This window comes from Cucumis melo, chromosome 7, assembly GCF_025177605.1.
Source record: "Cucumis melo cultivar AY chromosome 7, USDA_Cmelo_AY_1.0, whole genome shotgun sequence".
In the NCBI taxonomy this organism is placed as follows: Eukaryota; Viridiplantae; Streptophyta; class Magnoliopsida; order Cucurbitales; family Cucurbitaceae; genus Cucumis; species Cucumis melo.
In genome coordinates, this window is record NC_066863.1 from 14,481,090 (window position 1) to 14,503,080 (window position 21,991).

The following is a 21,991-nucleotide window of genomic DNA, read 5'->3' on the forward strand; positions in this document are numbered from 1 at the left end:
AACTCTCGCTCAAGAGTACGTATTTTATGAAATGGAACGTTTTTTTTTTTTTAATAATGTTATTTTAAAAATTATTGTAAAAAAATGGGGTAAGAGTGAAACAATTGACAAAAATAAAGTAAGAAAGTCGTGGACACGATCCACGACTTCAATGGACAGTCGTGGATCCCGTCCACGGCTTCCATGGCTGTTCTCCATTCACGCTTATTTTATTCTTTTTTTTTTTTTATTTTTTTATACATAATCACCATTAATAAATCTCTAACATCCTAAAAATATACTATTAATAAATCTCAACCTCCTAAAAATATTTCCTTTCTAAAAATACCATTCCTTAATTATTAAATTAAAATATTTGATTATTTCCTTTCTAAAAATCTTAATTATGAATTTTAAAAATATTTAAAAGTTTCCGAATTATTAACCAAATTTCTTAAAAGTGAAATTCAAAATTAGAATATTTTTATAATTTAATAAGGAAAATTTTAAATATTAAAGATGGAAAGAGAAATGAATAGAAATTATACCTTATTAAAAAATAAATGGTATAATTATACCAAAATAAATATTAAATATATTATTGAAGCAATAAGATAATTATCTATGAAGGAATGTTTTTGGTGGTGGTAAAATCACATAAGACTCTCCCAAACGGTCGTGGGGTTCTTTATTTCCCTTTTATTGTTATCCTTAGTTGAGTTTGATATAATTATATTATTTAATTTTGAATAAGGTATAATTTCTATTCCTTTCTCTTTCTATTTTTAATATTTATTTTGATATAATTATATTTTTATTTTTATTTCTATTTTTAATATAATTATATTTCTATTTTTAATATTTATTTTGATATAATTATACTATTTATTTTTTTAATAAGGTATAATATCTATTCCTTACCCTTTTTATTTTTAATATTTAAAATTTTCCTTATTAAATTATAGAAATATTCTATTTTTGAATTTTATTAATAAGAGATTTTGTTAATAATTCAATAAGGAAAATTTTAAATAAAATTTTAAATTCATAATTGAGATTTTTTAAAAAGAAATAATCAAATATTTTAATTTAATAACTAAGGGATGATATTTTTAACGATGAAATATTTTTAGGAGGTTGAGATTTATTAATGGTGATTATATATAAAGAAAAAATAAAATAAAATAAGCGTGAATGGATGACGGCTATGAAAGTCGTGGATGGATCCACAACTTCAATGGACACGTCAGCAAAGTACCCCGTCTACAACTTTGTCTAGTCGTAGACGGGGTCCACGACTTTTCTAATTTATTTTTGTCAATTGTTTCACTCCTACTCCATTTTTTACAATAATTTTTAAAATCTCATTATTAAAAAAGAAGAACAACGTTTATTACTTACTACAGTTATATTGTCATAGAATAAAAAATTCATATAGAAAGGGAAATTTCAGAAAGGAAAGATGTTAGATGGAAATAGCAATGAGTGAGATTTGCTAGAGGGCAAAAAAAAAAATTAGTGGAATGTAGAGTGTAAAAAGTAGCTTAATGTGGGGGAGGGGGAGGGGAGTCATATACAAAAATAAGGAGAATGGTAAAGTAAGGATATTTGTGCGTTACAGAAATCTCCGTTTTCAATGTCAATTCTCGAATATTCTTAAGATGATGCTTCTCGGATTGGATCCTTTCTTTCTTTTTAAATATATATATATATATAATATATATATGAATGCCTATTTAAGTTTCATACATGAGAGGCCTCAGTTTTTTCAATACGTGTCCTCGGTAAGTTATTTATACAAAACAAGAGAGATGAAGTAAGAAATGTTCGATTGAAAAAACTATACAGACAAATTTAAGTTAGATATGTGAAAACTTAAGGGTATCTTCTTTTTAGTTTTTGAAAAATTTATGTTTATGTTTTAAACAAAACATCAACAATTTCTGTCTAAAGTTAACTCTACTTTAAAAAATAAATTTAAAATTATTTTTGAAACTTTTGAAAGTCAAGATGTTACATTTTTAACCCTAAGTTTTGAGGAAATACTACCAGAAAAACAAATTCAATTTTACATAGGTTAATTTTCATAAATATAACGAAAAATCAAAATATTTACGGTCTATGTAATAAAATAGAAAAGTCCATGATAGTTTCAAAAATTTTAGGTTTGCCCTTGAATAATGCTGAACCATTTTTTCACTTCTTTTTCTTCTTCTGTATAATTTATTCATATCCTCTTCATATCATTAATTTCTCCATACGGCTATTTCTTCATTTTACAATATTATGGTTATTTATGTAAATATTTACCAATTTCTTCATTTTCTCTTCCAGAATTTCTTTCTTCTTCTTCATTTCTCATCTTCATTTCTTTTTCTTCTTGGTACAAGATCAAATCGTTTAGACTAGGTAATGGTACAAGATCATTTAGACTTGCTACGAGATTGTTTTGATTTGCTATGAGATCGTTTAAACTTGCTATAAGATTGTTTAAACTAGGTAGAAGGGTATAAGATCATTTAGACTTGCTATGGGATCGTTTAGACTTACTATGAAATTGTTTAGACAAGGTAGAAACGTACAAGATCGTTTAGACTTGTACAATGGTACAAGATCATTTAGACTTGCTATGAGATCGTTTAGGTTTGCTCGAGATCGTTACTGAAGGATCGTTGCTAGGGGATCGTTGCAAAGAGATTATTGCTAAGAGATCGTTTAGACTGGGTACGAGATCATTCAGACTAGATACAAAATCATTTTTTCATGCATGTCTAACTGATAATTTGCGGGGGTATTTTTGTTATTTCACGTAGTGGGCTTGTGAGCTTTTTTATTTGTTAAAATTGTTATCGTGTAAATATTTTCACGTTTTATTCTATTTTAAAAAAAAATATCTTGTATATACTTAATGTTTTTAATAAAAGAAAAAGTAGTTGGAGATTTTTAAGCAAAAACCTAAGTTTTTTAAAAATGTGAATGTGAAGTGATTTTTAGAAAAAATTTCACTTGACATACCCTTGACGTCATAAAAACTTCAAGTTAAAACTATATTTTCTTGTTATATCCTAAATGTCAATAATGTCAGGAAAACATAAATGATTAAGGGGTCTTTTCAAAAATATAACAAAGTGGCAAAATATTTGCACTTTATAAAACAATTTCGGAAATGGAAAACCCACAAGCCCACAAGCCCACAATACAAAATACCAAAAATACCCCAATAAACGCACGATTAATCGATCACGCATGCACGAGTAATGTTTTACTAAACGATCAACATTCGCAATCGTGTAGGCAAAGATACAATTGGTACACGCTCCTATAGATTACCATAGATATAAACGATTAGATAATAAATGCTAAACGATGGCAAAAAACTTTAGATATAAACGATCGTGTAGAGTTCCTTCAATGATCGCCACTTATGTGTGTCTGATTGTGTATGTAAGTATAAACAATTGTTTGAGAAATTGCCAAAAATAGGTTAAAAAAGGAGGGTTAAATGACTTTTGGGATAACTTTTCAAAATGAAGAGTTTTAGGACAATTTAGGTGTGAATGGACAAAAATGCCTTTCATTAAATTTCTCTCTCTCTTTTCCTTTCCCTCTTCCCACATTCGCTTTCCCTTCTATTTCGCGTAAAACACCTAAAGTAAAAAAAATCTCCTTTTGTTGGCTTTTGAAATTTCCCACTCTGCTCTTCAAAGATACTCCGACTGTTCGTCGGTCCTCCAGTGCATTTCGTCGCTTCTCCTTTTCGAACCATTCAATCAACTTTGAGTGTTTTCTCTTATTTCAGTGAGTTTTATCTCTAACCCATTTTCGATTTATTTGCTGGAATGTTTGGTTTAGGTATTTGCTGTGAATGTTTGGTTTAGGTATTTGTTGTGAGTTTCATCCGTCTGGTTTAGGCTTTTTTGGAATCGACTTATTTGCTGGAAATTAGTTTAGTCAAAGTTTCGGTTCTTAGAAAATTAAATGGGTAGTAAAATGAATTGAAGTTAAATATAGTTGGCATTTTGCTCCTTTTTCTTTGGATCCCTTCTTTAACTCTATATTTGTTCCTTTTTGTTCAGGCTTCAATTATGACATCGACATTGACCGACGAACCCTTGTACAAGATTAATCCTTCCCATTATTTTTATGCCCTAGAAAGTTGTTTGTCTCATTTAGAAAAGACAAAACATAATATTAAGGCCAAACTCAAACTTGATCAATTAGCCTTATTTAGGAAAACAAAGAGGGCATTTTTTGGACCTAAATATTGTCTTTAATGGGCCACTCATCCACTATTTATTGTTAAGAGAGGTGGAAGATGAAGGAAAGGATTATATAAGTTTCTTACTAGGGGGCGTTGTTTGTACTTTTGGTATGAGAGAGTTTAACATCATAACGAGTCTATGGGGTCCTAAAGAGGAGTCTATTCAGTTGGTTGAGAATAGTAGATTATTGGAGAAGTTTTTCAAAGACAAGGAGTGTATTTATGTAAGCGACTTAGAGGATATATTTTTGGAATACGAGGGTGATGACGATGATATTGTAAAATTAGCTTTAGTCTACTTTATAAAGCTATCTTTGTTAGGAAAAGATAGGCAAACCAAAGTCGACATTGGTTTTTTCAAGATTGCTGATGATTGGAATACATTTAATAATTATGATTGGGGTGGGATTATTTTTGGATGCACGCTAAATGCCTTGAAAAGAGCCTTGAACAAGCAATATGCCAAGGGAAAGAAGAAATCAACTAAGGCAAAAAAAATATACTATCAATAGATTTCCGCATGCATTACAGGTATGCTACTTCTTACTTCTTACTTCAAAACTTATGCATACATTTAAAATTAAACGATCGTTTAGTTATGTTAAACGATCGTTTAGTTATTTTTAAACGATCGTTTTAGTTATATTTAAACGATTGTGAAACCACATTTTTATATATCTATATATATCTTGTGGCACTTCCTGAACTTTTTTGTCAAATGTGGAATAGGTTTGGGCATATGAGTCTATACCAACCATCATTGGATGTGGTGTAGATAAAGTAAACGATGATGCCATACCACGAACGCTGAGGTGGGTGTGCCAACAATCACCAAAGTCCCAAACTATAAGCCAAGTGTTTGACTCGTCAATGGTAAGTAGCAAGCAATAGTAACTAACTTAAGGATCGCATGATTATGTGCTTATTTCTTTTTCCTAAATACATTTGCCTTTTTCTCTTTGTAGTTGATAATTAAGGCGGTCATTGAGATGACACTTGAAGAGGAGCAGTTGAAAATCACTTTAGGTGAACTTTTTGAAAACCTCCGCTCATCTACCATTGTTCAGTCAAAGAATGGTGGTTCAAACAGAGGAAGAGAAGTTGTTAATGATGAAGGTGACTTCAAAAAGAGTAAGAAACAGAAGTCGAAGTCTAAGATGAAAAAGGCTATTCAGAATCTCCAAGATCGAGTACGGTTGTTGAAGGGCAACTTACTAGTATAAAATCAGATATCGATGAATTGAAGGGCATGATGTCAACTATATTGAAGCACATTGGACTTCAAAGAAAGGTTAGGAATCAAACTGTTAATTGTATTGACGTTAGTTGTTTCATATTTGGTAATTACTTATACGTATGTTACATGTTATCGTTAATCTTGATGTTTACTTTCTATTGTTATCCACACTAATTCATTTTGAGGTTCCATAGGGAGACGAAGGAGACCGCAAGGGGTTTGAAGGCTTAGTAGATCATACATTAGAAAGTGAAGAACTGGATAATGCTAAGACCGAAGATGTTGACACAGGCGGTACCTCTAATTGGTTGAGGATGCCAAAGGAGGATGACACAAGTAATGGGGCGAAACACATTGAACTTAAAAAGAAGGTTTGGTTTCATGTTCTTGCTAATAATGATGTTTAATTTCTATCATTATCCACACTAATGCATTATGAGTTTCCATAGGGCGAGGAAGATGTTCACACCGTCGGTACACCTCCTTGGTTGAGGTTTAATATTGAGTTAGAGAAGTCAATCGACGTGTTGGAGAAGAAGGTTGAGATTGGTTTAGAGGAGCCAATAGATGTTATTGACGATGAGGTTGAAATAGAGGACAGTGGGAAAAACTTTGTACTCATTTTGATTCAGACGTTATAAAGATAGAACCATTTCCCACTCAACGACCACACGTTCGGCCCGCCCGTAGGAAGCGTGCAAGTGTTTACCTATCAACCCCATACACAACTTTACTTATACGGTCTATGACATCAACCACCACTACCTCTCAGTGTGAACCAATTGTTTATGATCCCATGCACAAAATACTTGACGTCGATTTAGATAGACTTCGAGCTTGGATTACAGACAAGTGTACAGACGATGAGGTGAGTGAAACCTTTCATGGGAAAAAATCGAAGATATTTTTCAGAGACTTGTTTATGTGTCGCCGGTGGTTGGCAGATGAGGTAAGAGATTATCTTATTATTTATGCCATTATAACTTTTTTATTGTTATGATTCTATACATTTATTGCTTACTTTTGTTTCTATTAGCATTTGGATGCACTTTTTCTTTTCATTTGTTTCAAGATTAAGGCAGCCAGGATACCTTCTGCTCAAAACTTCACAACTGCAGACACAATATTTATGGTTTGGAATCGTCACGTTACTTTATGTATGTATTTGCGTTTGATATTTGTCTTTCGGTCTGATATTTGCATTTGTATGTTTTTCTTTGCAGCGCATTTTAGTTGCGAAGTGGCCTCAATACAAAGAATGTATTAAGGAGAATCACCCGTTTGACTGGAAGAAAGTGTATAGGTTGGTTGACTATGTTGTCGGGTCAAAAGAGGACTTCCAAGATCCTCGGGCAAGTGTTGATTATGTTTACTCTCCATTCAATGTTCATGCCAACCATTGGGTTCTATTATGCTTGGATTTGGTAAGTTGTCAAGTCAAGCTATGAGATTCACTTCCGTCACTTACAACTGCCGAAGAGATGAGAAACATATTACTGTCCATTCGAGAGTTGGTGCCAACTTTGTTAGATAGTACTGGATTCTTTGTTAGGAGAGGTGGATCACCGACATACAAGAAACCTTGGCCAGTTGTCATTGTCGACTCCATTCTACTACAACGAAATAATAGTGATTGTGACGTATTCACCATTAAGTATTTTGAGTACATAGCTGCTAGTTTTGATTTAGATACATTATGTCAAGAAAACATGTCATACTTCAAAAAATAATTGGCATTTCAATTATGGACCAACACTCCTATGTATTAAAATATGTACATAAATCACAAGTATCATGTATATCACAATTGGCATTTCAATTAGTAGTTGTATATCATGTATGTTGTGAAATATGTACATAAATCACAAGTATCGATTATTCTCTATGTTGCAAAACTACTTGTAGGTAAAAGATCGCTTAATATTTTTTATGATTTTAAGAAGATCGTTTAGACTTTACTAAACGATCGCTTAAAGATATGTGCACGATCTTTTACATTAGTGTGATACATATAAACGATCGCTTAAAATTCTTCAACTGAACCTTTAGGAAATCGCTTAATATTCTTTTAAATATTAGTGTGGTTTCTATAAACGATCACTTAATAATTTTTATGTTTATTAAGAAGATCGTTTAGACTTTACTAAACGATCGCTTAAAGATATGTGCGCGATGGGTATTTCTCTACACAAATGTTTTATGATATGTATCTAAACGAATACAAATATTAACTCAAAAGTACAAGAACCAAATATATATTTATTTACCAAAAGTATTTATTAGCCCAAAGTTCCAGTACATACTCTTGTCTAAATATTTTCATGTTTGGCACAGTTAGATAACCAAGGTCAGCTTCAGTTACAAGGCATTTAATAAATTTAGAACAAAAAATGCCACAATCCAGTGAATGCCCTTTCTGTAATGTGGTCTTCGATCTGCGTACTGGCCAAGGGCTATATGTGAATCGTTCTGAATGGAGGTTCACTCCAATTGCAATTGCGAGTGAGGCGATGCATCGTGCAGGCATTTGAAGAGCTTGATCAACAAGTTTCTGCTCAACATAATTTGGCATTGAATCAAACACGTAGATCTTGCATTTTCTCATATCAGCTGCAATAGCCAACCAATGTTCTTTTATGTTGATGCAGCCAATCACGTAGTTAACATCTCCCCACCTTGGTTTTTGTTCGAAATCACTAACAGTTGTGTTGAAATAGTATTCCAAATCTTTTTCTGCCCATATATTTAAGTGTGCTGTTGTGTCTGTCCATTCATCTTTTTTATTGTCTGGTGTCATCAGATGAGTATAAAAAATATGTTGCCAAACAATGCAGTCTGGTTTATTGATTCTAGTCTTGAAGAACAAGTAAAAAAATTTAATTAGAATATAATGATGCAGTTTAACTTCTATACAAAAAAAAAAAAAAAAACAACTTACTATAAACGCGAAATCTAATATTCTAAAAGTACGCTTGCAAAGTTGCTTGAGATGCAACACTTTCTCCTGCAAGTGGGATAATAGCAAATCCATGGTCTACAAAGAAAATTAAACGATTGTTTAGTGAATGAAAGGAGAGTATAAGCGATCGTTTAAAAAATGTACATGTGATCGTTTACTTATTAAGCGATCATGTAATATATATAAAGGATCGTTTAGTTAATAGAAGCGATCGTTTAGTTAATAGAAACGATCGTTTAGAAAATACGAGTGATCGTTTACATATAAAATGAAATTTGGAAAGAGTACTTACATCTCCAAGTACCCATGTGTTTTCTTCAAGCTGTTTGAAAAAATCTTTCTTTCTGGTTGTGGAGACAACTTTCCTTTCTTCATGAGTTGTTTTTCCTGATCTTTTCCATTCTAAGTATGTCTTTCATAATTTTGGATCCACTTGCCACATGGGATTATATTTATCTATATCTCTGATTTCGACATCTGGGACAGGTATTGTAGATTCTGATATGATCTTAGTAGATGTTGTGGGTGAATTAACTTATTCATCTTCATCAGTCACCTTTTTATTTGCTATTTTACATAGCTTTCTTCTCTTTATTGGTTTTTGTTGTTCATCTTTATCAGGCACCGTTACTGGTTATTTTTCAACCAAAGTAACTGCTTCATCATTTTTTTGAATCTCAACTGTTGTTTTGTTGTTTCCTACAATGTAATCGTATTAAACAAGTAACAAATTATTAATTCAAAGGACTACAAATTTGTTGTGTATACATACCAGTTGAGATTCTTCATTTACAATTGAAATTGATGGTGGCACTTCATGAATTTGTACAGTTTGATCCAATGGAGCCATTTCACAAAGTGCTAGAGGTTGGCTCACAAGTGGAAGGGTAGTAATCATTTCTGGCAGGTCTTTTTCTTTCTAACTTTGAGCATTTAGATTATCCGATATATCTCTTATAGTCATTAGCAAGTCTGCATCCCTGCCGTATATGCTTATATCACTACCAGATTCCTCTTGATGTTCCTTAAACAAAATGAGAAAAAAATGAGAATAAGAAAAAAAATACAATTGTTACTTATTTAGAATGTAAGCAATTTTCAACATTATAAAGCAGTAAACAATGAATGAAATGTTAACCTTTAGGTTTCCTCTTGATGTTCAATATGTTGTTCTTCAGTATGTTGTTCTTCAACATATACTTGGTCACTGGTGATCATATCTTCTCTATTCTGATCATCATTGTCATTCTGATGAGTATGATCATTCCTTTTATTTTCATTTTGATTCTAATAAACAAATAAAAACGAAAATAAAATTAAAAAAATAATGTATTGTTAAACGATCGTGTATATAAAAGTAAACGATCGCGTAACTTTGATAAACGATCGTGTAACCTTGATAAACGATCATGTATATAATGTATTCTGAAAACAAATTTTACCTGGACCAATCTCTTGAGCATTTGCTTCATTTCAGATAGCTTCAATGACTACTTTCTGATTGTGTCATCCATCCTACAGACTATAGAAGTCAGTGTGGATAAATCCTTACGAACTTCTTTTATTTCGTTCTTCAGTTTCTTGTAGGATTTTGAATGACTTTGTTGTTCTTTGTCATTGGACTTCTTTAATCTGCAACGTTTCTTGTTAGTGATTGGATGCATTTCAGACTAGTCAGCCACTGTTTGAATTTGTTTCCTTTGTGGTGACAGTTTTGGAGATGAGTCTGATTGATCCAATGATTTGTTGTTCATTGCATTATCATGAGTATTGGTATCATTGTTGTTAATATCTCGAATGGATTCATCGTCCTCCATTTGCATGTTATCATCCCCTCGAATTCGACTCTCCATGAAAGCTCTCTCTTGGGTTGACAGCTTCAGTTTAGGTTTAACAACAGTCTGTAATGTAATCGTATTAAACAATCGTGTAATTGTATTAAACGATCGCTGACAAGTTTTACTTACATTTTTGTTGTCGAATATGTTCTTCTGCATCATTTTGTAAGATGGAGCTTGTGTACAATTCCATCTCAATATCCTAGGGATTAATCACTTACTGTTTCTTGTGACTAGGTGCTCACTTGCAGTTGGGAGTACTTCATAAGCCCACACCTACAACATTTAAACAAATATGTTAAACTTTGATGTTTAATTTGCATTTAATTAAAGTGTATAAACAAATAAAAATCACCTGAAAAGCAAGCACGTAGCCTTTGATGTTGTAGTATGCCACTGCTTTGAAACTTGTTGTCTTCTTTAGCTCGTATGCTTCTTTTGTCCCTTGTAGACTTGTCTTTAAACTGTTGAGCAGACGAGTGTAGAAGAAAGTTGACCAATCGAAGCTTTTAAATGCTTCTTCATCATCAACTCTTCCCAAAATATCCATGTAAAAGTGTGTTTCCTTATCCTTCCCGACCATCACAGTTTCTATAAAGACAGCCAAGGTGACCTTCACAACATCGTCATCATTTGTAAACTCAAAATTCTTGAAAATTTCCTCAATTTCCAAGCATGTTATTAGTTTCTTATTTTCTGATCCGAATAGAAGGCTTTGTAGGCACTTGTTATCGTAATCTTTCTCCAATGTTGTGTTTGTTGGCCACAATCCAGTTATGATGTTGAATTATTTTTGGGTGAAACAGACGTTCTTCCTCAAAATTGAAAAACAGAACCGTCTTCAGGTATCTGCCTCAACAAGAAATGATGGATCAACTGGCCGTTGAAGACCATGTTGACATTCAGCAATGAACCAAAAATTATTTTGTTGAACATTTGCAGCTGTTCCTTGGTCAGTTTATCCTTAATAAGATTGCCGATCTTGTGCACTTGGCTTGAAACAGTGGCAGGGAAATACTTGTCGCTAGGTACAACCATTCTAAAAATATAGTTAATCGGTAAGTAATAAATTTAACAATCTGGAGAATATATGTTTAAACGAATCTGAAACCCTAAACACTTGACAATAAGAATTTAAGAACAAAACGATAGTTTTTCAAGACAGAAGTCGAAACGTTTGAAATATAAAGAAAGGAAAAGTGTAACGTTATAGTAGGAAAAGTTCAGGAAAATACCTTTTGACTTTGAAGAAAAAAATGGACTGAGACAAAAATGGTCTGAGAGAAGAATAGACTGAGAGAAAAATGGATTGAGTGATCAGTGCGGTTGTGTATTACGAAGTGACGGAAAACGAAAAAGGTGGAACATATATATTGGTTGTTTTTGGCAAATGGACAATATTGTAAATGCGCGTACTTTTTTTAAAATGCTGAATCGCATTCTTGGGTGTTTAATATATATATATATATATATATATATACAAACGATCGTGTAATTATTTCAAAACGATCTTTTAAATATGTATATACGATCATGAAAGGAGTTGTGTAGCAAATAATTAAAAAATATATAAATTAAAGAATTACAAACTAAACAAACAGTCGTGTGAAATATAAAAACGATCATTTAATAAAATAAAACGATCGTTTCGTTATTTTAAACGATTGTTTAGTTATGTTAAACGATCGTTTAGTTTTTTTAACCGATCGTTTAGTTGTTTTCAAACGATCGTTTGGTTGTTTTAAACGATCGTTTGGTTGTTTTTACACGATCGTTTGATTGTTTTTAAACGATCGTTTAGTTATTTTTAAACGATCGTGAAACCAGTTTTTTGTGTTCCTAAATGAATAAGCCAGATGTTATTTTCATCTTCTTCATCTATCTGGAAGCACATAAAGTAAGAATGTTAGGAGATATCATTAAGAAAACACATCATTAACAAACATTCATTAATTATTGTAATAATTAGTACATTGGTAGAGAAATTTCTAATCTTGTATGCTTGACTTCTCGGTATATGAAATTAGATTCGTACACGTTAATCTGTTGTGACCTATTTGTTTACACCGACCACACTTATGCAATTTCGGAGTTTCACCAACACTTGGAATCCTCTTTTTCTTCGGTCAACCAACTCTTTTGACTACTTTTGGAGGTAAAACAGTCATATGTACGTAGTCTTCGCTTGTCTTCTAATCTGACTGATTTCCAAATGGGTAAACGACCTCCACATATGCAACCAACAAATATTCATTAGTGTAATAATTAGCACATAAACTATAAACATTTATATTGCGATCCCATGCTATAGCAATGACATGTGAGCATGGTAGTTGCTCAGCTTGAAACTCCTTACAAGCGCATTCTTGAGTCTGAAAATTTACGACCTCCTCCTTATCTAAATCTTTGACATGAAATTGGTAACAGTCAATTGGGTTGACCTTCATTGTCAAAGCTCGTTCTTGTTTCTTTTGAATAACTAACTCTACCCATTTGGTCAATGTAGGCGTCACTTTAATGCCTTCTTCTCGACGCTTCCAAAACCAACGTTGTAGCAAAGCTCGAACATGTTCAAGGAATGAAGCAATAGGAAAATCTCTAGGTTCTTTCAATATAGAATTCATGGACTCTGCTATATTTGTTGTCATCATGTTATATCGTCTTCCTAGGCAGTGAACACGAGACCACCGTGCTATTCCAACATCATTTAAATATTTCCCCGAACCATTAGGAAATGTAAGAAGACATCTCCACGCTTCTAGAAATGTTGATTCACGATATGTTCTCGATGCATTGTAAAACAAAGTAGCAACCGTGTCATTCTTATATTTATCATGCAAATTTTGAGTCAAATGTTGGACATGAAGGCCATGGAATGCAGAGGGGAAAACTGATGAAATACCCTTGGAGAAGCATGTTTTCCGATCTGTCACGAAGCCTAGATTAGGCACCTCCCCTATTGCACCTTTCAATTTTTCTAAGAACCACTATATTGAGTCATTTGTTTCTCTATCAACTACTCCAAAGGCTAGAGGATAAATCTGATTGTTATCATCTAAGCAAACGGCCATTATCAACTGACCCCGATATTTGTTCTTAAGAAATGTTCCATCCATGACTATGACCGATCTAATGCAATTTAAGAATCCTCTGACACATGGACCAACAACCATCAAAAGATATTTAAAGAAACCACCATCTTCGAGTTCCATGTAAAATATTGTACCTGGATTTGTAAGTTTGAGTGCTTCACCATATCTACGCAAAAGATTATATGACCATTCAGGAGACCTTCGCACTCGTTCATATGCATTTTCTCTGGCACGCCATACTTTTTCATAACTCATATTTATGCCATAGTCTTGCCTCATGTCTTCTATGATATCACGTGGTTTGTATAGGCGACCAACTCCCTTGAATTTAGACTTTATTAATTCTCTAACAACCTAAGATTTTGCTTGCCTATGGTCACGATTCAAAAACTCAAGAGAACATGAATGAACTTCTATGCAAAAAAAATATTTGTACTACATCCAACTCCTCACTTGTAGAGCTTTCTTCGGACCAACCACTTCCTTTTGTCTTCAACTTCCGACTAGAGGAGCTGTAGTCAACTTTACCTTTTTCTTTGCAATCTTTTGTAGGAGCATCTTTATTGTGGGATGTCAAACAATTCATTGTTCATCTCAACTGACTCCCATGTAAAAGTATCATCTTTTAAATGATATGACTCATATGATTCCCATATAGCCAAATTGGTCCCTATCATGTTATCACACAAGCCAACCTGAACTTCACCAATACTAACTTCATTGTCATGTAATGTATCCATTCCAATTGGAGGATGAGTGTTTAAATTTTGAACTTGGTTGCTCCCAGGTACTGAATTGTAATCTTTGTTTAACACTTTCTTGCATTGATTGCTTGTAGGCTCAAATGATAGGTATAGGGGGACCTCCAATGGATTTTCACTAAGAATATAAAACTTCAAATCACGATCATTGCTTAACTCAAATGGAGGAGCTTCCTTTTTCCCGTTTATCTCATATATACATCTTATCTTTATGTCGAACTTTGTAGGGTCAACTTCTGCAAGGTCATATAATTCATCTTGTAAATCTTTGTGTGTTATTTCTTTACTGACAACAATGCCTTTTAACACTCCTCCTTCATATTTTCTTCGTCCCTCATCCCATACACCACCGTAACACACTAAAATCTGAACATGTGCCATCCTTAAACTACCTTAAGTTTTTTAGTTCTTGAAAAAATTGATTTGAACTTAAGAACCTACGAGATGGGTGCGAGATGTTTGCAAGATGCAAAGAAATAAAAAAATAACTGTGAGATGTGTGCGAGATACGTGCGAGGTAAACCATGAGAGCCTAAGAGACTTACTAAACATGCAAAGAATAACTCTAAATGGATTAGGAGGTGTACCAACTTGATTTTGAAATAAATAGTGAAAGTTTGGAACGTGCGAGATGCGTGCGAGATACGTGCAAGATAAAGCATGATGGCCTAAGAGACTTACTAAACATGCAAAGAATAGCTCTAAATGGATTAGGAGGTGTACCAATTTGATTTTGGAATAAATAGTGAAAGTTTGGAACGTGCGACATGCGTGCGAGATACGTGTGAGATACGTGCGAGATAAAGCATGAGGGCCTAAGAGACTTACTAAACATGCAAAGAATCACTCTAAATGGATTAGGAGGTGTACCAATTTCATTTTGAAATAAATAGTGAAAGTTTGGAACGTGTGAGATGTGTGCGAGATAAAAAAAAAACCTCTATTCCTTCTATTCCTATTGCTTATTCCTCCTCTATTTCACCCAAACTAAATCCTCTAGTTCAATTCATTTTTCACTACTCATTCAACTTTCTAAGAACCTAAACAAAACTTTGACTAAACTAATTTACAGCAAATAAGTCCATTCAAAAAACCAGACATTTACGGATGAAAGTAGCAACAAATACCCCAACCAAACATTTACAACAAATAAATTGAAAATGGGTTAGAGTTGAAACTCACTGAAATAAGAGAAAACGCTCGAAGTTGATTGAATGGTTCGAAGAGGAGCGACAAAATGCACTGGACGACCAACGAAGGGCAAGCGACGAAGGGCTGAAGTATCTTCAGGTGTTCTACGCAAAAGAGAAGAGAAAGGAACTCTACGTGAAAGAGAAGGGAAATCGATTGTGGAGAGGAGAAAGCGAACGTGGAAGAGGGAAAGGAAAAGAGAAAGAGAAATTTAATGAAGGGCATTTTTGTCCATTCACATCTAAATTGTCCTAAAACTCTTCATTTTGAAAAGTTATCCCAAAAGTCATTTAACCCTCCTTTTTTAACCTATTTTTGGAAATTTTCCCAATTGTTTGTAGAAGCCAAGCCCAATCACTCATAATTACAAAAATATTATCGAAATCAACGCGCTAGAAAAAGGAGAAGACATTTGTTCAAACTTTTCCTCTTCTTTACAGTTCTTTGTCTTTTTCACATCATTTTCATCGTACAACTTCTTCGTCAATCGTTTATTTTCTCGTAACTTCTTCAACAAAACTTCCAAAATTCTTGTTCGTCTTGTTCTTCACCTTCCATTCTCATCAATCTTCGGAAATTTGTTTCTGGCATTCTGGTCATTGCTCAATATTTTGGTTCCAAAACTAAATCTATCTCCATCTATCTCGATCTATCTCCATCATCTATCTTTATCTATCCCGATCTATTTTTTTTTATAAATAGATGGTGAGCAAGAAGCAAGCAACATCAAGTAGAAAAATCAATGAAATCTAAAGGAAAGGTAGAATAAAGAAAAATTAAGCAAGAAAAAAAAATGAAGGAAACAAAAATATCATGTGAATATTTGTCTATATAATATTCTAACTGATGGAAAAACGAGACATGCGCAGCAAAAGAACGGATCAAAAAATACTCTAGATGCATCTAAACTACTTTAGAATTTAACATGCTTAATAAGCTCTAATTAAAACAAATTAGAGTTAAGAGAAATACATACCTTTTGAAGCTTCCTGATCCTCGATATCTCCTCACGAACACGAATCGGGACCACCACTAGTTGACCCATTATTCTCTGGATTTAGAACCAAGATTGTAGGACCCGTTAAGTGAAGGAATATTGAGAGAGTGATGGAAAAAGGAGGAGGAATTTTAGGGTTTTTGAGATTTGGGAGAGAAATTACTTTGATATATATTTTTATGAAAATAAAAATAACCAAACTTTCAAAAAGTCCTGAAATTTTTGAAAAAAAAATGTCTTTAAATAAACTAATTACATGCAAAAATACTCGTAATTAGTGCACCAAATCCCAACACCTAATCTTCCACTAAGCATTAGTGGAACTTAGTGGGATAGGTGGCTACATGAGATATAAACACCTAACCCACTAAATGTTAGTGAGATTATCGAACAAAATGTTGTATTTTCCCGCTAACTAGTCCAAGGGCAATATGGTCTTTTGACCATTCAAGTCAAAGTCAAACTTTGACTTTTTCAAGTCAAAACTCAACATTTTGACTCTTTATCATTTTATCCGTCTTAACTAATTTCGACCTTTCAAGCATGAATCCGCATTCATTTTTCAAAAATTCGAATCTCATTTAAATATAAAGCGGGTCAAAGTTTAATTTTTCAAAGTCAAAAGTAAACATTTTGACTTTTTACAACTTTGATCATTTCCATCAATTTCGAGCTTCCAAATAAGAATCCATATTCATATTTTTAATATTTAAATCACATTTGAACATAAATTACTGTAACTGACGACTATATCACTTATATTCGTCGATTTCTCTCTCTCTACCTAATTCGAACAATTCGAATTGTTCTAACATATTGTTCTTAGTTAATTCCATATGAGCTAGCAAGGGAACTTAATGGACCTATAGATCATGGGCTCCAACGATCCGAGATTAACTGGCTAAACCCTTTTAGACCGAGTTAATCAACATTTGTTTACTAACGGGTCATTTCACTAAAGTCCCGTAGTTGCACTCCCCTCACTATAGATATATTTTTTTCCATCCGATATAACCATTATCAGTAATTTAATCCTTTATAGGTTGTTCGTAACCTCGATTGGGTCAAAATATCGTTTTACCTCCGAGACTACATCTTGTTCCCTAAGTCTCACCGATCCACTATTGAACACTTGGTTTACGGTCCAACCTATAAACTGAATCCCTCTTGGATCAACGAGAGGGTGTGGCCCCTTGTTCAAGACTTGGATTTAGTTCTTAAGGGAACAATCTATCTACTAATTGTAAACCCGATATTTTCTTGGTTTAATTTCTTTAAATATGGAAAAAAAAGAAAAGAAAATAGAAATTAAGTGTAAATATATATATATATATATATATATATATATATATATATATATATATATATATATATTTATATATTAAATCATTTTATTAAATAAATTAAAGAAAAGAAAGAAAAGAAAGGATAAAAAGAAAAAAAAGAGAAGAAATTTTCATTTTTTCTTTTCTTCTTCTTCTTCTCTTCCCTTCATCGTCAAGCATTTTGAAGAAAACTTCTCATCCAACTTCCATTCTTTTCCTTCTTCAATTTGCAGAGAACATTTAAGAGAGAGTTTGGAAGAAGAAGAGTAATTTTACTAGAATTTTGAGGTTGAAGAAGAGGATGAGAACTCAAGCAAAGTGTATCCATGGCTGAATTTTGGTTCATTCTGCAGATCACTAGGTTTTAATTCGGTTTCAACTCTTCAAAAGGAATTAAGAGGTGAGGTTTACATTTACTGAAAGTTAGCTCATTTTCGAACAAACTTTATGAAGAAAGTTGAAGCAAATTAGGATATTCATTGGGTGGTTTTTGATGAAGAAAACAGGGCAGTTGGTTTTCACTCGAAATCAGGAGGTCTCTGGTTTTTCTTGTATTTTAGAGTGTATCGATAGATTTAGGATCTCTATTTAGTATGGTTGGATATATTATTCAATTTACTACAATTTTCATGAAGAAATCGTGAACCAAAAACGACTAAAAATCAGTTAAATTGTAGGGACAAGTTAAAGAGGTCGAGTGCGCGCGATTCTGGAAGTGGTTCTGTTTCGAAGGTTATCTGAGTTTATGCACGGGGAATCAGATTTATATGTCTTCAGGTAAGTTTTAGAGGATCTCAAAATGAAGATTGTGGTATAAATAATACTCGTTTTGGTTAAGTATTGAGAAAGTTATAGTCATTTGAAGTTTATGTTAGAAATCTGGAAATTTCAGAGAGTTGTTGAAATATGATTTTATTTCTTAAGCTTTGTTTTCGTGAGCGTCATCTTTGGTGCGACATGTTATGTATATCTTTAGAAAATCAGAATGTTTAGAGTTCTAATACTCGGTTGGGTTGTTGGCAGGCCGAGAAGAATTAAACCGAGCTTATAGACCAAGGATCTAGCCCAAGACGGTGAGTGACAAAACCAACTTTGAAATATTTTCCATAACTGTTATTATGATTGAATGCAATAAATGTTTACTTACGAAGCTATGAAAGGTATTTGAATTTCATGACTATTTTCAAGTATACGTTTGGAGATTAGATTTCTTAAAGAAATTTATGCTAGCACGTAGATATTAAATATTTAGAAAGTATTTAAACCACAATGTTTTAAGCAAAGCATGAATTAGTAAGAAGTTTTGTTTTAAGAACTACAGTTTTCCACGAAAGAGCTGAGTAAAGTTCGAGCTTTGTGTAAAATTTATAAGCAGGCATGTTTTAATATTTTTAGATGATTTATGAAATTTTCATTAACTAAATGACTGAGATCTTGAGCCTGAGGCTAGAGATTACCGTGTGCACACTGGTTAGATTCTGTTATTGACGTTGAGTGTACTCCGTAACAACGATGCTGTCGTGGGTGTGACAACTTGGTATCAGAGCAGTTTGCTCCATGGGAATTAAGGTAGAGCGGTTAGCTCTAAGAAGAAACTGGAAAGTAAATAATTGAAAGTCAAACTTGATCACATCGTTTATACTAACTATAGAGCGGGTAGCATCTATAGTGTTCCCATAATAAGGCGTCTAACCTTATTCATACACTATAGACCATTTAAGCTATAAACTCAAACTTGATCCACGTTTATGTTTCCACATAAAGTTCAAGTCTACATTAGATAGCCTCGAGACCTTAGTTAATTGGATTCAAGATTATAATATTTTATTTTTACTAATAAGTCCTCAATAACCACTTTATTGAATAGAATATAATTTAAACTTACAAACTACGAGTTTTACGACATAAATTCCAACACTATCTTTGTCTATATTTGTGTATTGTTGTTTGATTGCTCTATTTTTATCAATATCAATCTGAATCGCACTGTGTATTTGTGAATCTGTTAGAACTAGCTCTTTGTTTATAACATACTGTTTATTATATCTTTTCAACAGATCAAACACCATCCAAATGACATTATTATGGAAGATGAATACAAAAATGTTAGAATTACTGAGTATTATAGTTTAGAGACATTGAATCAGATCAAATAAAAAATAGACCAAACAATTATTTCTTGAGTTCTGATGAACAACCCTTTTGGCCAGTTCCTTAACATTAAAATGGCCAAAATACCATTCCTGAATTTCTTAATAAGGAAGCAATGCCATACAAAAAAGGCCAATGTTCTTGCTTTCAACTTCAATGGACATATATCATAATTTAGACTGAAAGAATTCTATTTGGTGATTGGATTAAAAGGGCACAAATTCCTAAAGTTAAATCTAGGAGGAAGAAAAGAAAATGGTCAGAAAAATGCCCTTTTTCCTTATGACGACTTTGTAATAAGAAGAGATATATAGAGAACTTTCAAAGCATTATGCAATGAGGAAGACTCATTGAAGAAAAAATTAGTTAACCTCTATATCTTATAAGCATTTTTAATTCCCAAGCAACAACACAATCACTTAAATCTCCAATATCTAGACATATTGGATCATGAAGAATTCTTCAAAGACTATCCATGAGGAAGATTATCATACATCCTAACATATCAATTCTTCAAGAAAGCATCATACAACGTCAAAAATACTCACCTTCAAGGATTTCCCCTAGCTTTAGTCTATTGGGCTTTTGAGACAATACCAAAGCTTTCCAATTTAGATGTTGGGTTTGGAAGAAAGCTTGAAATTAAAGAGCCAACAATCATGACATGGAAATGTTTGGAGTCAAATGACTGAAGGACTCTAAACATGAACATTTCTAATATGAGAATGTAAGTAAATTTAGAGCATGTTCTATATATATCTATCTAGATAGACAATGAAAAATTTCTATCTATGTCTATCTGAAATAGACGATGATAAAAATCTATCACTGTTTATCAATGTAGTTGCTACTTTTTCATTAATAATCTAACATCATTTTACTTGTAGTTCTATATGACACCACTAGACTCAATAGAAGAAGAGTCTTAAATAATTTTGAAATATTTCAAAGGATATTGAAGAGTAAGATAAAAAAGAACAAGCAGAGCAACAACAAAAAAAAAAAGAGAGAGAAAAAATGGAAACAAATATGGAAACAAATAAAATCTTGAATGAAATCGGAAAAAATTCAAGAAAAATATAAGCGGAGAAAATTTTGTTACGACAAGGATTAAAAGAAATAAAAAGTGTGTTAACACTAGTTATGAGAGGCTTGAATGTTAGGCTATCATCAGACAAACTTCAACAACAACAGAGAGAAAAAGAAAGTGCATATCCACAAGTTGTGGGAAAAAATAAACCACTTACTTCGAGCCTTGGCCTTCTTAAGGAAGATGAAGAAGTTAATACAATGGTTAACTATGCAACAACATATTGCTCTATGGTTAGTGTTTAGTTCATCATCTACTACTTCGTGCTGTTTAAAATTGCTTAAATTTCAAATAAAAAAAATTGTGTTGTTTCTTTTTCTATGCCGAGAACTGTGGTCTTTGAAACACAAATAGTTTAGAAACAATAGTACCTACGTATTTAGAAATACCCCAAAACACAACTGTTGCCACATGTTTAATTCTTTTGCTAACAATAAATCTATCACACACTATATGATATTTTTTTTAACATTCTTATTTTATATACTTGCAGATAGATGATGAAGAAGAAGAGAATAATGAAATCATAAATTTAGAAACACCAAAAACACAAGTGTTGACACATGTTTTAATTTCTTTAGTATACAACTGGTTTAACAATCGTTTATATATGTTACATGATTATTTAGATCATTACACGATCGTTTATATATTTTACACTATCGTGTATAGATCTTTAAACGGTCATTTTGATATTTTATATTGCACAGTTGTTTTGATACTTTGATACATAACCATTTTGACAGCACATTTTATTGTTACATTTAGATATATGAAGATAAAGATGGAGAAAAAGAAGAATAAGCTAAAGATGAAGAAGAAGATAATCAAACATCAGATGAAAGTGATGGAGAAGAAAATAGGAGGAGGGAAAACAAAAAAAAACAAAGTCAGGAGCAATTGGTAAATACTGCAATATTTCACTATCTTTGTCTATCAAAAAAGAATAAATAACTATCATTACCTACCATTCATTGTTCTTGTTACTAACTTCTACAATTTCTTGCAGCAATTCGTTGAAGAAAAGAAAATAGAGAAAAAGGATGAGAAAGTTGAAGGTGAGCAAAATCAATAAGATAAAAATATTGATAGTGAACGAATCCTGTTTAC